This window comes from Miniopterus natalensis, chromosome 2, assembly GCF_054644295.1.
Source record: "Miniopterus natalensis isolate mMinNat1 chromosome 2, mMinNat1.hap1, whole genome shotgun sequence".
Classification (NCBI taxonomy): Eukaryota; Metazoa; Chordata; class Mammalia; order Chiroptera; family Miniopteridae; genus Miniopterus; species Miniopterus natalensis.
This window is the reverse complement of record NC_142082.1, coordinates 5,123,466-5,150,529: the sequence shown is the minus strand read 5'-3', so window position 1 is coordinate 5,150,529 and position 27,064 is coordinate 5,123,466. Positions and strand designations below refer to the sequence as shown.

The 27,064-nt window shown below is 42.8% G+C and overlaps 1 long non-coding RNA gene across 1 annotated transcript in view; it reads right to left on the bottom strand.

Annotated features, from left to right (window-relative positions):
• LOC107541970 (uncharacterized) overlaps nt 1-27,064 on the bottom strand; it is a 1,179,532-nt gene that overhangs the window by 736,134 nt on the left and 416,334 nt on the right. The window lies entirely within an intron of this gene.

Genomic DNA, 27,064 nt, shown 5'->3' with positions numbered 1-27,064 from the left:
CCCGGGTTCAACACACAGCATCACGTTGTTTCCCGCACCAGAGAATGCGACTGACGCACAGACGATGAATTCACGTGTTAAGTCATTTACGGCCTCTGTCCCTCACCCTGGCACGGTTGACACGGCTGTTCCCCCTCTCTGTGCGTGTGCGCCAATCATAAAACCCTCGCCACACTGAGCGTGCGGTCTCCTTTCGCGGGTGTTGATCTGCTGGCTTATTTACTGCCAAGCATCTGAGGCATGGACTGGACTCGAGCTGCGTCCACTCCTCAGGATCTCCTGGCTTCCTCCTCGCGATGCTCTCCCTCACCTCTAAGGGGTTCTCCATAGAAACCCGGGCTGTCGCCTGGCAGGCGCCGCATGGGCCTTACAGAGTCCTCGGTGCCTGTGATGCTGCCGGCGGCCCTCCGATCCGGGCAGCGCACGGCCTGGAAGGAAAGGCGAGGACCAGGCATAACTCTCCATGAGCTCCCGAAACCTTAATGACCTGGAAAGAAGCCTCGCTGTTGACAGGGACAGAGTCCGGAAGAGTGGTTTAGAGGCTGGGAGGAAGCCGCTTGGAGTTTGGCCGCTTCGGTGTGAAAGGACTGGGGCATCAGACAGGCCTGTCCGGCGCGCTGAGCGGAGGTCGAGCCACAGTGTCAGGGTGAGAGCTAACGGTCTGGGGTATGCCTGCGGGAGGCGATGTTTAAAACAAAGGGAGCAGGAGGATTAGCAAAAGAGAAATTACAGACCAAGAAAGAACCTTGAGAAGTCTGTTTAATTAAACTGCCAAGGGAATAAGAAGATTTTAAGGAGGTGGCGCGTAAAGTCGTGCTGTTGGGCGCTGGACAAGTCTGCGGAGGGCCAGTAGTAGCTTAATCGCCACAGGCCCTCCAGAAGTTGGCAGCGAGGAAGAAGCCCTCTTTCTAATTCTCAGAAAGAGCTAACAGACTAGCAATGATGCCACTCTCAAGAGTTATCAAGCCATATTGATCTCATCTTTCCAAGTGTCCTGACTCCAATCTCAAATAATCTTAAAGTAAAACTCTGATTAGGCCCCACTCCATGAGCGACTCTTTAAAAGCCCTTCAGTAGATTTCCATACACTAAAAAATAAAACCCAAACTCTTCAAGCTGACATTCAGGGCTCCCCACAATATCGTTTTTTAACAACAATACCTTCCAGCCCAAACAGACATTTTATTCTGCACCAGATACAGCAGATACTTTCTACAGATTCCGTTTTTTTCCACCCTTCAGCAGAGTGCATTACTCTAACGACTTCACCGATGAGATAACTGAAGTTTATGTCATCTGTCCAAGTTATACATTTCCAAAGTTTATGTTCTTTGTCACTGGGAAAGAATATTAATTAACTCAAATTAATTTGGAGACTTTATGTACTCACTTGTATACATTACCTACAACATCGTGTTTATTTGTTGAATCGGTTGTTTTATATAAGCTAACATGTATAAAACTTGACATATATGTGTAACCACTAAATATCTAAATATTATTATGATGATAATTCAGCTGTCAGCTTGTTCTAAAATAAAAGTCTCTGGGCTTGAAAAATGAAACAACCTGTGCTATTGTAATTGTGCAGCATATCACATAGTGTAACTAGGTATAAAACGAGTACTTATGAAAATATTTCTTCACTGCTCATGCCAGTGGGCCAATTAAAGTTTCCAAAATGCAGAGTCAGCTCTCATCTGTGAAGAAGGCCCACAATGGAGCAACAGGAACTCTCGTTCATTGCTGGTGGGAAGGCAAAAAGGTGCAGCCACTTTGGAAGACAGTCGGCCAGTTTCTTACAAAGTTTAACATCATCGTTAAACCTTATGACCCAGCAAATGTGCTCCTAGGTATTTAACCAAATGAGTTGAAAACTTATGTCCACATTAAAACATGCACACAAGTGTTTATAGCAGCTTTACTCATAATCACCAAAAATTAGAAGCAATCAGGATACCTACTAATGCAGGCGAGTGGATAAATAAACTATGGTACGTCAGACAATGGAATATTATTCAGTGATCAAAAGAAATGAGCTATCAAGCCACGAAAAGACATGGAGAAGGCTCACCTGCATATTGTTAAGTAAAAGAAATCAGGCTGAAAATGCTACACATGTATGATTCCAAGGATATTACATTTGGGAAAAGGCAAAACTGTGCAGCGTGAAAAGGTCAGGGGTGGCCAGGAATCAAGGGGTTGGAGCGCTGGGGATTTTTAGGGCAGTGAAACGATTCTGCGCAATGCTATAATTATGACAGACACATGACATTATGCGCTTGGCAACACCCGCAGGACTACACCACGCAGTTAGAGAGCCCTAATGTAAATGACAGGCGTTTGTTAATGGTCGCCTATGGAGTTGGTCCATCAGTTGTAATAAATGTCCCAGCACGTCAATGGGTCAACGGAAGATATTAATAGAAACTGATGGGGGGACAGAGAGGAAGTAAATGGGAACCTTACTTACTTTCCTTTTTTCTGTAACCCTAAAACTGCTCTAAGAAATAAAGCCTATTAACTTTAAAAAAATGCAATACTCAAACCAACACATATGTGACATAATAAGAATAGATATTCGGCCTCGGCTCCCAGGTCCGGCCCAGAGCTTCTCAAAGCCTGGAAACTTCCTGAGTGAGCGGGATGAGGGGGCATCTGCTGTGCTTCCGAATAAGCCTCTTTCCTGAGCTCATGCCAACGCGGTGCCTGCGGGGGGGGGGGCTGGCGGCCCGGGAACCACCACCCGAGCAGAGGGAGGACACTTCAGCTCCTCCCCCAGCCCAGGGGGGACGCGCTGGGTGGACTTAACCACGCGTGGCCAGTGACCTCATCGATCCCGCTGGTGTGGAACCTCCGTAAAACCCACCAACACGGGAGCTCGGAGCTTCTGGGTGGGCGAGCTCCTTAAGGTTGGGGGGGGGGTGAGAGCTCCACCCCCATGCCCGCCCCAGGCACCTCTTCCATTTTAAACCTCGGTTAGCTCTCTCCTTTTTCATTTCTTACTGCTGATGGCAAACATTTTTTTAGAAAATAAAAGTATAAAGACTTCTTTATAGAGACCGTAAGTTTGTGCAACCATAGAATCAGTTCCCTGCAGTAATTTAGTTGTTCTATACTGTTTCCAATCAGTAGATACGCTGCTTTTATCTAGCAGCGATCCCTCTGCCCTGTTGCCGGTTTGCCACATCCGTTGTGTCCCCAAGACTCTCTGTCTCTTCACCTTACACACAAGGTTCTAAGCACGTTTTCTTTCAAACCCCAGATGTGGATCTGGACCCACTAAGGAAAAGGGGACAACTTCATCACACGTTTTCTACTAGTTCAAACTGTGACAAATAATTTTCAGCCGCTTCCGAGTGTTCAAGCCTATGCGGGTGAGCCTTGTGTTCACAGGACAAAAGTCAGCCATTGGATTCCTTAGTCTCACAGAGCACTTAGTGAGGTGCCAGGGGCTCCGAGACATAGAGGAGCCACGGGGAGGCCAAGGGTGCCAGAGAAAGCAGAACAACTTCAGACGACACAGTCACCCTGCCGGGGCCCACTTCCAGCTTTAGCTCTTAGTTGCTGTGAAGCTACAGAAAGTGACAGTTTCTTGGTCCCACATTTTCTCGTCTCTAAAACGCAGACAGTGTCATTTGTCACATAATTGAGCCATTTGACTACCTTATACACATATTTAATAATAAGTGATTGTAGTAGCAGCAGGAGTGAGGACCTGACCCATATTCCTATTTTTCCTAGAACCTGAATTGCCTCCTGGATTTCCCCAAGTCCCATCCCTTTTTGGATCTTCTCACCATCAGCCGTTTCAGGCACCGCACACTGACAGGGGAAAGTCACAGCTATCCGTCTAAACGTGTCTCTCGGCGCTTATGGTTCCAGAATCCATAAATGTTTTATCCATCAGTATGAGAGGAGTTGCTCTACATGTTCATTAGACAATTGTTTAAGATGCTTTCTTTTACAAATGTGCTCCAAATGCGATACTCTGGTTTTAAATAGTGCCCTTCAGAGGGGTGTTTGAGGATAGAATAAACAAAGATAAGACCCCCATATCCATGAGTCCATGTTTTAGGTGCTCCTCAGGTTTCTCCATTCCTGATGAAGCCCATTCTCAATCATTACTATATAACTGCTTTTGCCATCTCTGAATCCATCTTCAATACATGCACATATATGGCTTCCTTAATTATTGTGATAAAATGGACACAGTATCATCAGTATATACACATGGAAATCTTCCAGGCTATCTGGAAGGAATCGATCCTATCGACGTTGCATAACAAATCTTATTTAATCTTTCTGCTTGAAGCATAACTTCCCTCTCAAGGATAAGACTCTTAGATCCCTTTCCTTCATGCCCTGTTGCAAAAATACCAGATGCTATTTTCATTCGGTTCCTGTCCTGATGCCTGGCTCCCTCCCTTTCTGTTGTCTGATGTTAGCAACTTACTGAAAGTCCATGAAACTCAGCTTCCTACTTGGGGAGAGGTGCAAGGACCCAAGGAGAACGTGTACTCAAGGGGCCCGAACATTTACGGCACTTAATTGATGCTGATTATTATTATATTTCGGGTTGTTTAAGCTCTAAATTTATTGTACATATTACTGCTTATCTTGACATTAGGAACAGTATGTCCACTGCCGAGGAACAGTGAGATGCAACGGAACCGCCCCTTGATGGTGCAGCCACGGGGCAGGCACAATGCTAAAAATGAATCCCCAGGATTCCTGTCTCCCGGTTAGTCATCAGACTCTCATCTCCGCCCTGCAGGGGCTTTGCAATTGGAATTAAAGCTTCCAGTCAGCTGACCTTACCCTGTGGAGATTAGAAGCATGGCTGATTTCACCACAGGGCCTTCAAAAGGCAGAAGAGGAAGCCAAATGGGGAGTCAGGGAGATGCCCAGAATGACAAGGGCTCGGTACAGGGCTGCTGGCTTGGAAGGTGGAGACAGCACTGAAGATGAGCGAGCCGGGGCAGCCTGTGGAAGCTGGTACCAAGCCCTGGCCATCGGCCAGCTAAGCATGGGGACCTCGGACTTAGGACCTTGAGACACTGGACCCTTCCCGGCCCCTGACGGAATGTTTCCTCCCTATGCTTCCAAGGAGCCCAGGCTGCTCAAAATCCTCATTGCAGCTTTTAAGACCCTATCAGAGGACCGGGTCTCCTGGCTGGCTGACCCCTGGACCTGCGAGCTGCTGAGCAGCTGCTGCGTTAAGCCGTTAGCTCAGGAACTTGCTGTGCAGCCACAGAAAAACACAGCCCTGCTCTTCTCAGCTGAGGCTTTGTCCCCTGTGGGTGTCCTGTCCGGATGGCTTGTAAGCGCTCAACAGACGTCTGTCCTTGGAGTGTTGAAATACTTCTTCAGCATCTGTAGGTATCTATTTGACAAAGATGTTTACGATATAAAGAGTATTTGTCAAGGATTCTACTGCTGAAAAGGAAGGAGAGTAAAAATTCGAAGAAATGTATTTCTCCGTCATTACCCGGGGACACTACTGCTGCTTTCCTCTGGGTGTTTAGGTTTGAAATACGCCAGTTCAAAGGTGGCTTGATGTAATTGTTGATGTGTCTTACACTCTCTAATATATTTAAGTTATATGCAAGTAAATTTAATTTCCGTAGTATTTCTAAGATGTCAAGTTATTGATCCTATAGCTATCATGTTGATATCAAAGAAATACTCAGTTTCCGTTTCCATTTATTTCATTTTTGTACTTCAAGTATCTGTATCATATTCAAATAATTTAATGTAGGGATTTGGATGACTCTTGTAAAGGCAACTTAGCAAAGTGATTAAAATAGAAAATTCTCCTCGGATTTGAAACGGTCCTCCCACTGTCACCGCAGGGTGTGGGCAAGTCACCGCCCCTCCCCACGTCCCAGAACCTCATGCACAAAAAGGGGCGAGTCCTGTGCCTACCTCAGAGATTGTCGTGGGGAATGAGCCAGTTAATATATGCAAAGTACTTACATCAGTGCCTGACTCCATAACACATATACACATATCTGATGTTTTTATTTAATCTTGCATGTTTATGTTCAAAACTTAAATTTGTCTTTATGTAGGACCTAAGCAATTCAATGTGTCCCTTGGGTTGGATGCTGTGAAATTTTAATTTAACCCCTCTGATGGTAATGCAACTGTTTTGAATTAACTCTCTAATATTCTGGTGTCTGCTTTCACCCCCATGTCCAAGGAAACCTTTTTATTTCTCAAATCAAAATCCTTTATTCTATTAGAAGAATATTAGCTTTTTCGTAAAATTAAAAACATAAAATAGGGAATTCAAGGTTATCTATGATCTGGGAAGCTAGAGAGTAGCTAGTCTTCTGAAGACACCAGCGCTTCCATCAGTGTTTCTTAAATCATTGCCGAATTGCATGTGAGACCAGGGAACTGGGCTATAGTATGATTTTTGAATTTCCTTTTCTAGGATTGAAAGGATAACACACCAGTGCCACCTAGCTGTCCAAATACACTGTGCTACTTAGTTATCCTTAGAGGGAATTATGCTGCTGGGACAAAAAGAAATATAAATTTTAATTTCTGTTACATCACCTCTGAATTATTTTAACAAATATTCATCTTCAGCAATGATAGAAGTGATGCATTGAAAGTTCAGTTTGGGTAAATAGTTGTCATGTTTGTTTAGTTTTTATACCAGAGGGTTAACAGACTGCACATACTAATTTTCAATAATTTTCTCTAATTTGACTGTATCTGAATTATTTAACTCCTCTGCCACATCAACATATTAGTGATATATTACTGTATGTTCCAGATTTTCAAGCTTCAAAAAGCTGGGCATCTGTTTTCTCCTAAAATTAAGACAGTATGTAGGGTATTCCACGGTGACAAAGGCATTTTATTACAAGATGCTTAAGAATGAACTGTTTAATTCTGTGATAAGGTACACACACAGTTAATGGTCTCTATTTTTTACTCAGCCTGAGGAATATCTGGGGTAGGGCTAGAGACCACAGTTTTAGACTACCTAGGCCATTGGGGACAAAGTAAGAACAAGCTTGACCTTGAGTGTCTGTGGCATCTTTAGACCTCTGTAGGAGTGGGGTTAGACGACCTCTCAGCCTTCCGAGTGTCTAATAGTAATTCAGTAGTCCACTGACTATAGCAGTAGCTTCGTGCCAGGTGGTGTGGAAGGAAGGAAGCGGCCCCCCCAGCACGCTTTCAGCCAGCTCTTTCTTCCCTCGTATTTGTTAACTCTCACTAGAGGATATTTTTCCCATTGCATTTCAGAGAGAGCGAAAGGGAGGTAGGGAGGGGGAAAGAGAGAGAGAAGCATCGACGGGAGAGAGACACATCTATCAGTTGCCTCCCGCACATGCCCAAACCTGAGCCAGGGATAGAACCCGCAACCCAGGTATATGCCCTTGACCAAGAATTGAACCCGGGGCCCTTCAGTGTGCAGGCTGATGCTCTAACCACTTAGCTACACCAGCCAGGGATCTTTCTTGCTTTTAATAAAGCATGGCTATATTCAGACTAATGTAACATAATTTCTTTCCTTTCTTGTTTCCTTTCTTCCCTCTATCTCTTTTATTTTCTATTGAAGCCATTTGCGTACTAAAAATAAAGACACTTCTGAGCCTTTCAAAGCTTCCCTTCTTTACCAGAAAATGCAGATTAAATACTCGGAAAAAGTAAAAATCACAAAGACCACTTTAAATCAAGGAAACACTTTAAAAATCACTGCTCTTAATCAAATAGTGCACTGGTGGTGTGAAAGTAATTTAAAAATAGAAAACCCTTCAAGCTTCTAAGAATTCTGAGTGTTTTCTCTAGAACAACATACATCAGGCTATAATCAGATGTCCTAAAGCTACTAAAACCTGTCTACTTTTTAACATGATATTTACATATTTCATGTAAATCTAAAGTACATTTTGAGTCAAACTTGTCAATCCAGTCACATGTTTCCTGCATTAACAGGCCTTGGATTCAATACCGTAGATGAAAGAGGAGATGATCACATGAAGCCAAAACAACTACATTCAGTGTCACTGGGCCCTCACAAAGCACACCCTCAATCCCAGGTAACTGGAGAGCTGCAACAGAGAAATTATTTTTTTAAAATATATATTTTTAATTGGTTTTTAGAGAAAGAGGAAGGGAAAGGGAGAGAAACATCAATGTGAGAGGGAACACAGATCAGCCTCCTACACCCCCCCTACTGAGGATGGAGCCGGCAACCCGGTCATGTGCCCTGACCCTCAATGGAATCGGCAACCTACTCGTGCACAGGACGACACTCAACCAACTGAGCCGCACCAGACAGGGCAAGGGAACCTGTTTAAACATTAAACCTTGCTATGGAGTCTACGATCTCATCCAGCAAGTTCATATAAACCAGCCCCTTGAGTACATAATGGGCACATTTACAGAGATAAGCACTCACCGAGAGATACATGTACATGTAAAGAGGTTCAAGCAATAATATCACCAAAACTACCTGCCCGCTCTTTCTCCTCCTGTGCAGCGTTTGTGCGTTTGGTTTCGGTGTCTGAGGCAGAGACTGCGAACTCACCATCGGACCCGTTACCTCCTCTCTCTGAGCGACAGCGACAGCCTGGACTAGTTTCCTTTCTCCTTTGCAGTGAGGTGCACTAGACTGAAGACACATACAGAAGCCACAGACCTGACACATGAATATATAGTTATGTGTCTGTGTGTGTGTCCCTCCTCCCTGCCTGCTCGATGCCATAGGCGGGGGCCACTGAGAGTCAAATGTTGACGCTGAGGAGCTGCAAGGAGGTGGGAGAGACACAGAGCGTGTTGTAGAGTGGAAATGTGCTAGGTCTACAGCCTGCGGTAACTCGGGAGGGACTGAAGGCAGCTCTGTGTGAAACGAAAGGGGAAAAGAACCCTAGTGTCTGTTGGCATTACTTTGAGCTTTTAGCGAAGTAGTTTTTTCATTATTATTATTTTTTTAATCCTCAGCTGAGGATATTTTTTCCATTGCTTATCAGAGAGAGTGGAAGAGGGAGAGAGAGAAAGAGAGAGAAACATCGATGTGAGAGAGACACATCAACTGGCTGCCTCCTGCACACACCCTGACTGGGGCCAGGGATGGAGCCTGCAACTGAGGTACATGCCCTTGACAGGAATCGAACCCAAGACCCTTCAGTCCACAAGCGACGCTCTAACCACTGAGCCAAACTGGCCAGGCTTAGCAAAGTATTTTAAGAAAAGGGTGAGTTAAGGTGTAGACTCTGAGCAAAAAGGTAAAGGACATTAGAGAATAGAAATACACTTTAAGGATTGGAAAAGCCAACTGTTGAGACCTCAGTTAGTAAGAGGTAAGGATGAGAGAGCCTTTGAAAGACAAAGCCCAGGAAAACCCTGACAGGGCACAAGGGCCTCAGGTTGACTACGGAATGTGGGTGATGTGTGTATGTGTGGGAAGAGAGAAAGACAGGGACGGAGAGATTGAGAGAGGCAAAAGAAGAAACCAGTCATGAGAATTATGTCTGAGGAAGACTTTTGCTTATTACTGATGTGCAGAACTTACTGGAGGTAAATAGGAAGGCTAGGTTTCTAAAGTAATCACATTACCTTTCACTCTGAATTTTAAACTCATCCTCAGGCCCTGGAAACCTGTGAAGAGGGCACGGCATCCAACAGGTATGCTCACAGGGAATACACCCAGGAAGAAAGGCCAGGGCCGCAGAGAACACGGCCCAGGGTAGTTTCTCTCAAGGTGCTGCGCTGGAGTCTCATCAGGGTCCCCTGCCCCAGGGAGAAAGCCTCCCCGCGAGCACTCAGATTCCACTGCCTTGGACCAGTGACTGCTCCGCATCCCGCCTTCTTTCCTCTCCCGGAGGGGATGTTTTGAGTTTACCTCTCCTTGCCGCCATCATATAGTACATGTTGTGGAGGAGCTTATAACTTGTCCTTGTCATCCTTAGGTCTCTGAACATGATCCGTTATAAGGATGACACATCTAATGCCCAGAGAGGCCAGGCGGGCGGCGCAGGTGTTAACACTGCATGGCTGTTGAGAATTGTAGAGGCCGTGTTGCCTGTAGAGTAAGAGGTGGCTGCTACTACTCCGCTTCTACAGATTTTTGCCCTGTAGACATGATGTTGCAGTTCCTTTTTTTTTTTTTTTTAAAGAAGACAGAGAGATCTGGATTTTTATATAATGTTGGGTCAAAATTTTAAAAGGGATTCTATGGCTCATAGAATCATTTAGAGTTGAATTTGACTTGTGGGCTACCCATTTGCTATCTTTCACAACTTTTTTTTTTTTTTTTTTGCTTTTATTTACTAATTTTATTTCCTTATGGTGTGAACACTTAGCTTGAGATCCACCCTGTGAACAAATTTTTAGACACACAAGTTTGTAAGACTGATTAAACAGATAATGTGGAAAGAAGATGATCACGAGTAACTGATTATTCTAGAGTAAAGGCCTGGAGGAATGCCACTGAGTTTATTAGGTCATATAAATCCCAGCAGCAAGTCCTCATAAAAATATTGCAACAATTCAGACATCCCAGGAAGAGCCTCCTTTGTTTGCAGGGGTCATATGTCAAGTGGGAAGGAGTGTTATGCTCTAAAAGTAAGAACAACAACAATAATTCTTAAAACCAAAAAGTCAAAAATCCACAGAACACTGGAATTCGAGATTAGAGAGATCTGAGTGTAGATGAAGGAGAAATACTATTTCTCACCTGCTTTCTCTGGATTAGCTCTGTCATCAGACAGGGAACAAGTTTGCTGAGATGACTCTTTGGGGCTTCTCATTGTGAACATTGTTAATAAAGCATTAATTCAAATTTGAAATACATTTGAAATCTATAATCAGATGAGTTATAATTTTGGCATCTGATGACATGGCCTTGCTGGGGACAATGGGTTTATTGAGTAGTTTTTAAGAAATAATAACAGAACTAGTAGATTTTGACAAAGCAGAAATGTTAAGGTGGCAAAATAAAACCCCTGAGCAAGATCGACATGTAATGTACACTTATATCCGAAATAGAACTAATGAAATACATTCAGACCGACTGTTTTGAAAATCCCTGTTGTATATCCTGTCATTCTCTTTGAAACACATATGAATTTTTCCACAAAATGACAATCTATTGATAAGAAAATAGGGCACAGAGCACAGTGGTGCATCAATTCTCTCTATTTTATATCCTTCACATTTATATTTTTTGCTTTACCTTCAGAATCAAAGCAAAATGCTAAAATCATTTAAATTGCATCTTTATCAGTGAGAGGGTAGAAATATCGGCAAATGAAATCAGCTGCCACTTTGATGTTTTATTTACTGTTTTACTCAATTTATGGCTTTTTCTAAATTAGTTATTTTGGTCAGAATGTTTGTAGACAATAGATAAAATTAAGTTCTCATTTCCCCATCAATACATGTTCTATCTGAAGCCACTTCACGATTCCTACTTCACATGATTTGTGAAGATGCGACCTTCATATTTGAAGAGATGGTCTGTAAATCAGAAACGCACAGCAACTAGAGCGAGATAGAAATTATTCTAAATTCCTGGGTGTGTCATTAGTTCACAACCCTGCATATGAAAGGAAATATGAATGAAAACTTGAAATCTGTTCAAACACAACTGATTCCCCATCTTTCACTTGATGGGCACCATCCTGCCCTCAAGTGTTCAACAGGTCTGTTTTGACAGCAGTGGAGGAAATCCACACTAGCTACCTGACTCTTCTGTCTCCAACATGCAAACAGGACCAAGGATTGCTAGGCATGTGGACAACCAGCAGCGGGAAAGAGACGGCCAATATCAATATGTAAATATTAAAAGGAAAGACACTGGAATGGATACTTCATAGACTGGTCAGGAATTTGAAAATTCTCACTGACTGCTCCTTCTTGATTTCATTGGTGTTGTCATTGCTCTCTTGTCTCTAAATACTGGAGTTCCTAAGTCTTGGTTCCAGATCCTTCTCTTCTATTTTTTTCTCTATACTTCAGTTTATTTCACCCAGTCCCAAGGCATCAAGTAACATCAAAACTTGCAAACATGTTATACTCTCTTTGACCCCTCCTCTGAAGCACAGACCCATATATCTCACTGTCTACGTGCATTTTCACTTGATATCTACACTTATTTCAACTTCCACATTTCTCCCACTACACCCCACAACCCAACCTGCTTGTCCTAACTCTCTCATACCTAGACTGATTACTCAAGCCAGAATAGATAACATCTTAATTTTTTGCTATCTTTTAACTCTCACATCTGACTTCTCTCACTGTTTCCTCAGCCCAGAAGACTGTTCCCCCAATCTTGCCATGATTGGCTTCTTCTGACTCTCCACGTCTCACCCAGAATGCCCCCTGCTTAGGGAGACTTCCCCTGATGACCCAATCTAAGGAGCCCTTCCACCAGTCACCGATTTTCATTTAAACATATTTTATTTTATTTATAGAAATCACCATCTAAGTCAGTGTTATTTTTTTTAATATTGTGGTCACTCACAATTAGACAGTTTAAAAGAAAAAGAGGTACAGATAAATCTGCGCATGAGTTAAGCACTGACAAAGTTTAAAATACATCATATCATTACACTAGAGCAGAAACGTAATCCTAACCCACCACTTGGCTTGACAGTAAATGCTATTAATATACTATTAATAATATAAAATGTTATCGACTTAGAGGCTATATACACACATAAATATATATAATCATAAACACACAAATATATGTGTGTACAGAATGTATGTTTAATATGTATAATACATTGCAAAACACAGTATACACTGAATGACCCCGAACTTGTAAAAGTAACAGAAAGCAAAACACTAGGAAGAAAGGATGCTAACAAGGGATTATCAAGAGATACTGTTAGAAGCATATGGCAAACAAAGCCGTTTTCAATATGCTATTATTTAAAATTATCATAGTAACTAATACGGGTACTCATAGAAATATCCAATTTGGGGAGGTAGGTAATGAAGATAAACTGAATCCTCATGTTAGAACTGAGAATGGATAATTGTCCTAAATCGAAGTCAGCAAATGGAGGCTTGAGAATAATTTCGAGACTGAGGCAGGTAAACCTGGAAGAATCAAAACACTTCCCAGCCCCCGCCCTGGGAAGCAGGATGGGCCCGGCAGGGAGGCGCCGGTTCTCCTTCCCGTAAGGTTCTGTGCTCTCCTGTTTAGTGTGTGAACTTCCTTTGATTTTTCAAACTAAGAGGAAAACCAGAAATCTCCAGTGCTCCCCTTTACTGACACTCTGCACCAAGCTGTTTCCGTAAGGCGCCCTTTCCTGCGCATCCCCTGCCCGGTGTCCCCTATGTCACGGGCGGCCTTCTGCAGCCGCTGTGCCTGGTGTTTTCCCTGGGCGTCCTTGGATAAACTCTTGGTCGGGCGCATTGTCCATCTCCTAACGGTCTGGGCGGGTCCTGCTCCTGCAGCCCTCCTGTGACTGCCTGAATCTTCTTTTCAGACCTTAGCCTGGAGGGTGGGCAGCGGATATGCATGACCAAGAGCAAGGTCCCCAGCCGTCACCCAGCTGGTTGGGCTCTGCCGCACTAAGGAGGAACCTCTTGTCCCTGCTCTCTGGTCGGCTGAACAGGCCGAGTGGGATTTATTGCTGAGTGAACAACGGCCATCCATCCCTCATCAGAAAGAATGCATCGAACCCTACAATCCTGAGAGCCTGGCTCTCTTTTCTTCCAGTTGTTGCTCCCTCCTGTAACTGACTTCGCGTTTCAGGGCGAAACGAGCCCTCACCACTTCTGTGCCTGCTTAGTTTGCATTATTATAAGTGTTAGCTTCCAAATGTGTGTCTAAAACTGAAATGAGGAGATGGCTGGTGGAAAGGTATTAGCCAGAAAGCAGTTTCCATGCTGTAGAAGGTTTTCTGTTCTCTGCTTATTGAAGTTGTCCAAGGAAGGGTCGCAGGCCAAGCAGGTGGGACGTGTTTCACCCTTTCCAGTTTCTGAGCCACAGTCTGGCCTCTCCTTAAGAATGGACATGTGGCCCTGGGTCTAGGACAGCAGTGACTAACCGGCCATGGCACCACCACCGCCACCACTTACAACAAGGGTGGACAAACTTGCTTCCATCTTAGCTACACATCCATCGTTTTATTTGTGTCTGTTTATTGTGTGAAACATCATCTCATATCAACCTACTGTATTCAATTAGCTGCTCTCCCTGTCTGGGGAAAAAAAAAAAAAAAGCCAGCCAGATAGTTGGAGGCCCCCTGAGATGGGTGGAGCTGGTGTTTGTGAGGTGTCCTGACCAGGGTGGGGACAGTGAGGTGCTGTCTGTCATGAACTTGCTCAGTGGACCTAACAGTTGACCAAGGCTACAATTCCGGGCATTGGCTGTCAACTCTCCCCTCTACTGTTGTGGCATCCTTTCCGCTCTAAAATTTCACAGACCTAGAAAATTAAGTTGGCAGATCATAGCAAGGAACATTTAAATAAATAACCCAATGTTTGGTATCTGTAGGAAATATTATTTTTGTTTCCAAGATGTAGACATGGAATATAAAGTGTTTTAAGGATAACTGGCTCTTTTTTGTCTTTTTCTTCTTTGCTGGTTTATTAGTTGTCCGGATGACACAGCCACACACCCCTGACATTTTAATGTACAACATTTACTATACAGCGTGCTTCAACCACGATGCCCTCACCCGAAAGTCCAGGTCAGGTAATAATCGGTCGCTTTGCTGAGCCATGAGTCGGTCACACGGGGACAGAAAGCAGTGGGCACAGCAGCTTTCCGGGCCAGGGCCGTGCTGCCTGCTGCTTTCTCTCCGGGGCGAGGGGTCTGGTAAAGTACATAAAAGTTGGGAGAAAAACTGAGAACTTTTTAAAACCACAGTCATATTGAATAAAATCCATTCAAAATCTCTGCACTATAACCACCTTTAAACAAGCAGTAATTCTGATGAAATCGTTGTCAATTATTATAAAATTAAGATACAATTAATAACTTCATTTCCCGGTGTTTTCCATTTGCTGAGGTTTTCAGACTCAGTTTCTCAGGCTATACAGACTATTTATTTCTATCCTGTGTCTGTTTTTAATTATGCAAAAAAAAATCTAATATCTTTACATTTGATCTCAAAAAAGTTAATCTGATGTCCATTATTATTTATCTAAAAGAGTGTACTGCAATTATTTGTACTTTATATACAACAGGGGGCAACTTCAATGTGCATTTTCCCCTATCAAAATTCTCCCAAAATATACATTGGAAAAATATTGGGACTAGTGTAAATGAAGACTGTTGATTTTCAAATAAAGAATCCAAGGTTAATTGCACTGTTGACTCTCTGCTTACCAGGTTTGGGAAATCTGAAATACCTCACCTTGGGCACTGTATATCTGTAATTATTGAAAAACACAAATGCAAAATCACTGCCCCACAAGCTAATATTTTAAGTAAATCCTATGCAAAATGAAATGAATCTATTAAATATTCATATGAATATGTATAATTCTAATAACATTTTTTTCTGTAAATAATTTGTTTCTAAATGAATTTTAAAGAATTAAATTGGGTAAGTTATCTCCACTCACTGGAGAATTGAAATATTTTATGAGTAAATATTTATATCTATGTTTTCACAGGGAAAAATTTAACATGGAATTTCTAGCACAGTATAATAAAAATCTGTTTCTGCTTCTCTAATCTATTCATAGGATGAAAATCAGCTCATAATCCCATACACCACAATATGCATGGTGTTAGACTCCTCTCTTCTATCAAATTCTCACTGATATTGCAGGTTACATGTGATAAGGTAGGTCCTTTGACTGTGGAATTTTATTTGCATATGAGGGCCACTGAAATCGCAATCACAAGCATCAGGATAATAGTAAGTCTCTCTTAGATCCATCCTGGAGGCTGCCCTGTCTGCACGGAAGCACATCTTCTGGGCAAAGAACCCACCGACTTGGCCTGCAACACAGGTAGGTCAGTATGGCCATCAAACACTTACCTAATTTTGCAACTGCCCAAAAGTTTAAGCCAACCCAGCTGCATCTTATCTGAAGTATTAGGAAGCCTATTTTAATGAAGTTTTGTAAGTAATACTTGATGTTGTAAAACTGTCTCTAAATGTCACCTTAGCCAGTACCTAAAGTCATCTACAGTCCACTATCATTTGCAAAACAGTGTAGAAAAGGAAACCAGCTGAATAAAAAAACAGCCCATAAGCCCTGAATGACCTCTGGGCTTCCTGGTAAGTTCGAAACCAGTCCCCTCACTGCCTGAGTCAGCTGGCATCTCTGTCTGTAACTGCCACCGGGAGCACACGTGTTAACCAGTAACCAGGAGGCCAAAACAGCTCCAGACTCCTTGGGCTGCTAATCCCAACACGAGATAGGACTACGGTGATATTTTATACCTATCGGAAGATAAATAACAGTAGGTGTAACAGAGCTTAAAATGTATGTGCTAAAACCTGAAAGAAAAATAGTACACATTTTTTTCTGAGATTATAATCTTAGCGGCCACTGACAACACTATACAATAAAGAATGGGGAGGCGGACTCTTGATCTCTACAGAAATGTAGATTTAGCTGTTTCTATCTTTATTGAAATAACTGAGTTCTAGTTTTCCTTCCGGCACCTTGGCGACATAGGACAGGAATGGGATGAGTGCAGAAGGCCGCGCGCTAAGGGCCCACTCCTGCCTTCCACAGCCTCACGCAGGCGTCCTTTCAGGTCACTATTCTTTCGGAGACTCCATCCTCCAGTTCTACTAGCCCGACATCACATTTAAATTTTACATTATGATAGACGCACGGTTGAAACCCTGTCTCCATGACAACAGTGGGAACACTGGGTGTCCAAAGGACAACTGTGCGCTCTGGGCTTGGAGCGAGGCTCTTGGAGAGCGCTCCCGAAGCCCCAGGGTCATCGAACCACCGAGGACCAATCGGTCGGCCTCCCTTCTGGGGACTTCACGTCTCCCCTGCACCACCAAGGCGCGACTGGGGGAGACGTTCCCCAGAAAGGGACACCTCAATACACGCTCCCCACGACAGCTCAGGGACAGCGCACTGTCCGCGCTCCTGCCGGGAAATCCCTTGGCAAGCGCTGCGGTGTCTGAGCGTGGCCCTCAGAGGGACGCGAGTTCACTCCCCGTCTGTCCTCCATCCTCTGGGCCCACCGCTGGCAGCCGGCGGTGGCGGGGAAGTTCAGCTCTGCATCCGCGCTGCCCTCCGCGATCTTTAACATTTTCAGGGATGACAGATGCGCTCTCGTTCCCTGTCCCTGCGGAGACTATTTTAATCGAACCCGAGATGCGCGCAGCTCCACCAACACCACGGCACAACTTTCAGAACAATGACACCTGTGTGGTGGTTCACGACGCAGGGTGATTAATGCCACGCTGGTTTGCAAACAAGGGCCTGATTCATCCTTCTGCACCCTCCCCGGGCACCGTGGGCAAAGGCGGGGTGAAGCTGCCATCTGCTCTGCGTCTCGTGAGCAAGCGCGCTGGTAACGATGGTACCGGGTGCATACCTGGACCTGTCCCCTGGGCGTTAGCCTTAAGCTCCACTGTGACCGAATGCAGATGCCAAGGGGCAGCGTGATGGGCAATGAGCAGAAAGCACCTCGGAGCACCTGCCACACAGCCCGCTAGGCTTCCACTTGTACCTCCCCCAGCCTCGAGATGATAACTCTAGGTTAAATATAAATTGACACAGAGCCATGTATAATTTTTACCGCTCCACTTGACCTTGCCTCATTTGTGTCAGAAAACAAACTACCCCAACTATAGGGGAAACATGACAGAGCACATAGTAAAGACATAGGTGATCGTAATATTTAAGATGCTGATCCTCCGGCTACTTCATTTATAAGTTATTCCTATATACATTACATGCAAATGCTGAATTTTATTAAAAGACGGAATTTAATGAATGACAAAACGTGATCTATCAAATTAATCAAAGTAATTAATCTAAGTATTTGAAAATCAGTCTTTAGTTTTTATTTTTTTATTTTATTTTATTTTTTAAAATATATCTTTATTGATTTCAGAGAGAGGAAAGGAGAGGGAGAGAGAGAGATAGAAACATCAATGATGAGAGAGTCATTGATCCGCTGCCTCCTGCATGCCCCCAACTGGGGATAGAGCCCGCAACCTGGGCCTGTGCCCTAATCGGGAATCTGAACCCCGATCGCCTGGATCCTAGGCTGACATTCAACCGCTGAGCCACGCCCGGCTGGGCTAGTTTTGTTTTTAAATATATAACTTGTCTTACTAGGGCCATATTTCTTTAGGAAGTATAATTAGTAAATATAAATACAGGCTCTAGATCCCTGTCTGGGTTTGAGTACCAAGCCTGCCAATTTCCGGCAGGATACACCTAGAAAAGTTATTTAACAAGTTAAAAAATCACTTAGAACAGTGCTTGACACATAATAAAATCCAATAAATATAAACTATTAATTAGTACTATTACACTTCAAGAATGTAGTATCTCAGAGGATTTAAAATTTGAGAATTTTAGTGACATTTATCAACAGATAAGATTTTAGATACATGCCTTTAAAAATCATAAAAAAGTCATTATGATTACTTTTTGGAGGGAGAAAAGTAAACTAAACTTTATATTTAAAGCACTGAATTTCCTCGTGACAATCCACTCCATGTCATACCCGTTGAAATGCCTACACATTAAATAAAAAGGAACACAATATAAAAGACCCTGCTGTACTTGAGCTCTGGTAAACTCATTTCCCAAGTTTGCCACCTGTCTGCTGTTTGCCAGGCCAGAGTGAGAATCGGATGCAGGATGCAGCCCCGCGCCCAGGACCGTGAGCCTAGCGGGGAAGCAGGCGGGCGATCAGCAAGGGCGGGAGGCCCGCAATGATCAACTGAAACCCTCTGCTGGGAGGGAGTCTGCAGCTGATGGAGGGGGGTCATGCTAACTGTGATTATCACAGGAAGCCCATCGGAAAACTCAGATTTTTAAAATGGAAATAAACAAGTCTTAAAAATAGACAAGGAGAGAGTCGAAGATTCACACGTACTGTTGAGCAGGCTCTATTGCAGGAAGGGCTATGGATTCAGTGGCGACCTTACAGGTAAAATCCCTGCCCTCTTGGAGCTTATAGCTAGACAGAGAAGAAAAGAGACACTACTTTTTAAATAAATAGTTTCTTCTACAGGCAATAGGAAAACACTACAGAGGAAATATAACTAGATTCGTTTTTAAAGGCTGAGTGCTACCTTTGGCTGTTGAATAGATGATGGGGCATGTTCAGGGGAGACCTGCAGTAGAGGAATGAAGTGAGAATTGAGGAGCCACTGCCACAGGTCATCTAGCGGGTGAGGGTGGCTCGGACCCAGACAGGGGCAGTGAGATGAAAAGAGACTATCGATTTGAAACAAGCGTTGAACACAGAATCAAGAAACACAGTGATGGACTTGCTATAGGCTGAGGGGTGGAGGGAATTAATATGACACCCACACTTTTGGTCTGAGAAACGGCCCAGATGGTGATGTCACTTCACCAGGAAAAAGGTGGGGATCAAAACAGGTGACGTTTGAAGTGTCCACAAGACAGACAAGTATAAAAATCTGAGAGTCAGTGTAAAAGTCATCAACTTTTTTCAAGAAGTATTTAAAACCATTGGGATGGCTGACATTTTCTAGGGATTATAATGAGAACAGAGGTCAAAGTGGGCTTTTCTGTCATCTGGAGCCTGATATTTACTGAATTCTCCAATTGGACATATAAAATATTTAATAGAAAGGACATCACTAACATAAAAGTCTCTTTTGTTGATGATCTTTATGCCATAGTAAGTTTTGTTTTGTGTTTCCCAGAAATGTAATAAAAAATATCTTGAGTGATATACTGATTGTCCATAAATTTATTAGAGCTGTGGTACAAGAGTTCCAAAAGTGTGTCAGCACACTTTAAAAAGAATTAAGTTTGTCACTGAATATTCTTTAAAAATAGTTAATTTTCCATTTTTAATCACTGTTATAGGGCATATATGGTGAGAATGTCCTATTAGTATTTCTTAATAACTAATTCTTTATATTTTCTAAATCCACATTAAATGCCCACATACCTTTTTGATTACAAAAAGACAAATGAAATGGAAAATATAAATTTAATGATAAAATGTTGCTGTGGCATTCAAAATATGTTAAAAGGTACCCCCCAAGACTTCTGAAATATTGCATGGTAAAAATTGCTTAATATGCTTATTTTAGAAACATTAACATAATGGGACACAATCAATAGACTCTAATAATTACAGCAGCCCCACCGAATTCCCACAAGCAACCATGTGCTGTACATGCTATGCAGATTACTAGCCTGCAAAATGCTTAATTGCATCCTATGTAAGGCAATTCATCAGAAAAGGAGACTATCTCATTTTACCCTTGAGAGCATTTCAGGATTTATCTAACAGCAGTAGCAATAGAGAATCAAATCTTCCAACTCATGTAAGACCAAAGACAGGCACAAGGAATATATATAACTTATGATCGCCTTCTAATTCATATATAGCCAAATAGCTTCTGAGAAGGTTTAGCAAGAAAGAGAGGTTTTTAAATTGTGATTCCAGTATAAAATTCTAATAAATAACATAAGAATTTCCTTTTTATGTCTTAACTTATCTTTATTGTTCAAAGTATTACAAATGTCCCCCTTTCTCCCCCATTGACGTCCCCTGCCCCAGGCCTTCACCACACTATTGTGTGTGTCCATGGGTTATGCATATCAGTTCTTAGGTTAAAAAAACAAAAAGAATTTCCATTGGCTTGCATTTCTAATGCTTTTAAAATGTGCTTATGTAAACACGTGAAATAAACTAAAATGACATTTCCACTTCTGCAATAAATGTCCAAGTTAATCAATAAATATATATGAGATTTTATTTGGTGCCAAAAAATTCAACACCAATTTACGTGGAGTCTCTACTCCAAATCATTAACTTGCCAGACTTTACCCAATCTTATCCCTATAGACTAAACCTGCAGAAAGTAGGGGAAAAGCAGAACATTATGGAAAGAACCCAACCCTTCTCTCCTTTATTCCCTCTATCCAAAAAACACTTTTAAATAAAAGTATGCTGTCATGACTAGATTGATTCCAAACTGAAATGATTAAAGTTTTATCTTACGAATGGACTTGACAGGGAATTATATTTTGCTCCTGTCTCCATTAATGTCTATTTTTTCAGTACCTTATAAGTTAATAAGATGTTTGGTGACTAGCAATCTCTCCATAGGTTTGTTCATCTAAGCACAGTAAAACTTAATTTAATCACAGCTTCAAAATATCATACAATAAAACTAATTTAATTACACTTAGCAATGGCCACTAGACTCATTAAAATGTTAATGGTTCTTATAATTATTAAATTGCTTAATGATTGCTAATAAGAGTAAATGACAAAATAAAATTTAAGTACAAAACAAAAATGCCCTCAGGTAATTTTTTGCAGCTTCAAACCTATTTGACATTGTTGCGTTAATATCCTAAGAAACATGAGAGATTTGAGACTTGTGATAAAAGAGATAACATTGAACAATATTCAAGCTAAATGTCTTCGTGGCTAGCAAAGCTGATCTTTTCCTTCACATAAAATTCTGCAAATTATCTCAATACATGAATGGATTGTTGATTAGAAATATAGAAATGTTAACAGAAATGAAATTCTGATATTTTGATACCTGTACTTTGCTGAGCAAGTCATATATACACATAAGTATATCTTTATAAAGCAATTAACTGAGTCTCAATATATTTAAAGTTCTACATCCAATTGTCATTTTTATCTTTGCTGCAATAAATGCCTAAATGGTGCTAGGATTCATAATATAACCCATTTGCTCCCACTGTAGGCAGAGAGGCAATGGGATGCTTTCCATTACCGGGCCTCATGTTTGCCCTACAAGGAGCACCTTTGGGGATGTGGTAGTTAAATCTCCATGGACCATTAACTGCTGGCCTCCTGTCTGACACTGCCAGCGAGGGTACCATTTGTAATCATTCACATCATGAATTATACACACAGCCCCTGTGAGCAGGAATTACGTGCTCAACAGCCCACTTCACTGGGTCACTGCTCAAGCATCATGTGAGAGTCTTAGCCGTCACCCCATTTGAATTTGGAGCCAAAGAATAATGAGATGTGAGCTCCAGCCTGGCCACCTGTCATTCTCCTAGGCTACTAGATGACACAAAACATACGGTTATTACTAGCTTCATAAAATATATCTAATGCAAAAATAAAGACAACACAAGCAAAAATTATGTTTTGCAAATTATTTCTTAATCAAAATACAAGGCATAAATACTTTTAAACTTGGCGATTAGAATTCCTAGCAGCAATGGCAATGCATGCCACCAAATTATGTTTAATGGGTGTCTCTGGATGAATTAAAGCACCTACTGTGTGCTTGCCATGTACATCGACAACCACACAACCATACACGCCCCAGTAGGACACTGCTGAGCCCAGGCTGACTCTGGGCATTCAAGTCCACACCACTGAGGGTGGAGGGAGGTGGCAGGAACTGGTGCCCAAATGTGTGTCTAAGGCTCCTTGAGCTGGTTGCTTCATTTTCATGGTTAATTGTAAAACTGAGCTTAACTACTTTCTCATTAGCCTCTGTACTTTCTACATAAGCAGTTTTCTTGAAGAGCAAAAAGTAAAGCCATTAGCAAGAAGAGCAAACGCCTGACAGATGGAAAGGACATATGAGGCTCCTATTCATGTTTTGTGTCGTCAGATGCCAGTGAAACGCTTAAAGCCATCAAAGAAACCAGAAGCACTATTGGTCTTACCTGGGTGCTGGTGTTAGAGATTCATTCTAATTTAAAGAGGAAAAAACAGGAAAGAAAACAAACAGATCTCTTGGGAATAAGACGTATTGGACTTACTTGACCGTATTTCAAAAATATGTGGGGAAAGAGTCACAGATAATTTTCAAATGGAAATAGAAATGTGACATACAGGAGGGAAGGAAAGTTGTATTTCAGAAAAGAGAAATGCATAGAGACACGAAAAGAGACTCACAACCTTAATTCTAAGAAAGAATAATTATTAAAATGAACTGTTATTATGATTTTAAAATATTCCTGTAATTTAAGATGAACCCATAGCTACTGGAAGAGAGGTCTGTCAGTTAGGTGAACACTGATAACCGCCCATCCCCTTCCGGAGCCCACATAATATAAGGACTGTCTTTGTTGTCAACATTCAAACGCAAACCAATCTAATTTAGCAAATAAAGGCACATTCTCCTAGAAGGGAAAACACTGTGAATAATTTGAACAGATCTTTACTTGGAAACCACTTTCACTGTATTATCAGAAAAACGCCTTTAATTTGCTTCCAGCTGTGAGTGGTGAAGCTGGGATGGGAGCCTTCCTGGTCGCTGTTCCTCCAGTGTCAGACCCATCTGATGAGCTCAGGCCCATCCTCGGTGGCTGGGCAGGGAGCAGAGGTGTTCTGGCCTGAGAGGTATTTTGCAGCAGGGCTGCAACAGCCGCACCCACTCTGGGAACAAGGCACGTGCGGAGTGTGTACCAAGTTGAGGCCTGTCTACGCCGCCAGGAGCAGGAGAGCAGTGCTCGCAGGGCCCAGCTGTCTCTGCGCTGCTGGAGGGAACCCGAAGGAGAGGAGGGGACCCTTTCATGAGAACCCTGGTGCTGCGGCCTCAAGGCCAGAGCAGGCCGCTGCCCTCATTCCCAGGACCCGGCTCTGTCCCACTGCCCGCCGCACGGCCTGCTTGTGCGCAGTGGACAGGGGAAAACGACAGGCTGAAAATCCAGCCCCTTGCTAGGACGGAGTCATACCTCACCCGCCCAAATCCAAACCTAGGGCAGGAACCGGTCAACCCGCCCAGCTTTCCTCTCCTCCAGGGAAAGGAGCAGGGAAGTTGAGTCAGTTCTCTCGTGTGACAGTGAGACATGCGTGGGAGAGCTCTGCAAGGTCTCCCCATTCCTGCCTGGTGCCGGCACGGGCCTGCCATGAGCACCAGCCCACCGTGGACCTCAGTAATTACGACGAGAGTAGAAGGGTGAAGACCCACAGATCCCAAGGTAGTCATCACGCCTTCTGCAGATGATTCAGGAGCGAGGAGTCAATCATTTAAATTAAACAAATTCCCAGAAAGGGCTGGTAAAGCAGATGGAGTCGTATCATGCACGTGACAGAAAGTAGTAATGGGAGGGGACAGATTCCAAGAAGCAAGAAGCTAACGTTGCCTTGTGTTGGAATGGTCCAGGGAAAAGAGGAACCAGGTCACTGATGGGAAAAGGGCTGATTTTAAGAAGGTTGGTTCATTAAATTAGCAAAACAAGGAGCCAGAGAACTCGAAGGCAGCGGAATAAAAGAGGCACCCTGCGTATTCTGAACCGCAAGGCCTCTCCACCTCTGTCCTGGGAGATGAGACCACCCAGGAGATTCTCAGAAGGCCGTCAGGAATGGAAACCCCCAAACTTACTTTATGACAAACGTGGGCAAAAAAGTTACGAGCCCAGTGCAACGGCCAGGTTTTACCGGGCTTCCTCTATTTGCAAATATATTCTTTCTCTTGGCACAGATCTTACAGGGGCAATTTAACTCATGTGCTCACTACGAAATTGGCCGTAGGACCTCAACATGACACCTTTGAGCAGTTGAAACCTTGCTATGCAAAGTGCAAGACCGCTGTTACCAAACCTGAAGCCTGCAACCAGCCCAGGACTATAGGCTAAAATGCTGAGAAGGGGGGGATTTCCCTGTATCTTTATCATCTCAAATACTAGATAAGTGTTTTTAAAGGTTTGTTATTGCAATAACAAAAGCACACTCCCTCACCCCCACCTCCCACAATATTTGATCAAAGTGTCTGCATCTTTCTCAAGTATAAATAGCCTTGTTTATCACAAGAAACAAAAAGCATGCGACAGAGACAGGTGACTTCCACTGACAAGATGAATTTCCCAGAGAGTAAGCCAACCGAGTTGTGTAAATAGTGTACAAGAAATTGGGGACCATAACAGCTTGTTTGTTTACCCTGTCTTCCCAAATCCATTTAGAATGCAAGTGTTACCTTTCCAAGGGAAACGCATTAGCTAACAAAGGTGACATTAGTTTCTCTTAATGTATCTGGAATAATTCACTGGCTAAGTGCTCACCAGGGGCGGTTCTCAAACATCCTTGTCCCTTCCCTCCAGCGGTGCATCTGCTCAGAGATTTTGCGAATGCCTCCGATTCCGCTGCCCAGAAGTTATCAGCCTGGTAAAGACATTAGGGGTCATGACCCTGCAGGCAAATGTTAAGGAACAATTTTCTTGGCACAGCCCTAGCAGTCTGTTGCATTAAAATTGAATTTCAAGGAGGATTTTTAAAAAGGCTTGGGCAAGGCTCGCACCTGGACAACTGCCCAGTAATGAGGGGCTGCATCCTGCCATCGCTTTGGCTCTGAATATTATAGAGGGAACAAACCTAATTTTTCCCATGTAAACCTGGATGTTTTAATACATTTAGTAACTGCATTATTTCTGGTCTTATTTCTAGTAGCTTGATGGGCAAGAAGGCATAATACACGGTTTGGCTTTATGAGAAGGTGAAAATAATATAGTTTGTGTTCAAATTCAACGGATCAGAACTGAGGACAGATGTGACCATCACTTAAAAGTGACTTTAAAGGGAAGGTTTCTGTTAGAAGGGGCAATTAGATGGTGAGTGTGTCTTCCAGAGATGTGAGAAGGATGTGGTAATGGGTTTTGAAGTATATTTATGTGGAGTAAACATAGGAGAGGCTTCTGAGGGCCTGTTTCAGCTAATTCTACATTCCCACCCACTCCTCCCAGGAAGCTTTGCTCTGGAGTGTAAATTATGCAGTGTGGCTTTCTTAACTTACCAAGGAAGGTTTTCTTCCTCCTATTTCAGAAAGAACTTGACGAAATATTCTCCATCTGTGAGTACTGGGCAGATATATACATGAGTTCTGATATCTACAGGGAGAGACGGTATGTACTTGGGTAAACTAAGGCAGGTATCACGAGAGACTGTGGAAAATAGGAGCTGGTGTTATACCATGATCATGTTTAAACTGAGACGCTGGCTGTGTATAAGTCTCCGTGGGGACCTTGGCCACTATGGACTTGGCTTCCCTTTCACAGCAGGTGAGATGAAATCTTTCACTATAGCCCAAGTGTGATTTTCTTCCTTTCTTTCCTCTTTTTGTTGTTAACACAGGAAAATGAAGTTGCTCATGCTATCAGAAGGTTACTCTGTTATTTCCGTTAGTGTCAAGATAATATAATATATAAATGGTCCTTGGATCCCTTCAGTGGGAGGGCTATCAATTGCTAACTGAGATCACCCCAAAAGTTGTCTTGAGGACTTAAAAGAAACTTCTGTTTTATATATTTTACCCATGTACAAATATAATAACAACTATATAAGCTGTTTGTTACTTTCCTAAGTAAGACACTTCTCAAATGTTTTGAATGGCTAATATACAAAAGTTAATATATTTATACAATTTAAGGGAAAGCAACTATTATATAGTCACTAATTTTTGCACTTGGGGATCAGCAATGCCTTCCCAGGATGGGGAAGGTGGGGACTCTCACTGATCTTCACTGGGAAATGGGAAAGAGAGAACAGGGCTTCCAGCCCCTTCTCTATCCCAACCCTGTATTTCCCTGATAAAGAAGGTTATAGGTTTCATCTTTCTACTTCTAAACATGCTAAAATTTAAGATCAAATTTGAATGTTGAAATTGAATTAGAAAATCTCCATTAATCATTTGTAGGATGAATGCCCTCATGCCTCAGAGTTTCGTCTTGTCTTAAAGTGTTTCACGGTGGTTCGGGGGACTACGCCCAGGTGTATTTATCCCTCACTCCACTAACTGTTTCTTACGTGCCTCTAAATCCTCAGGATCTCACAGACTCACTTGCTGTCTCCCGTTCTTTTTAGTCTGAGTAGCCAGTGCTTTGAGAAACAGGCAACAGCGCTCCCAAGACAGGATTTGGGTGCTGCTGCAGAAATGTCTACGACGGGGTGGTTACAGGAAAGTGCACCAATGGTTCTATC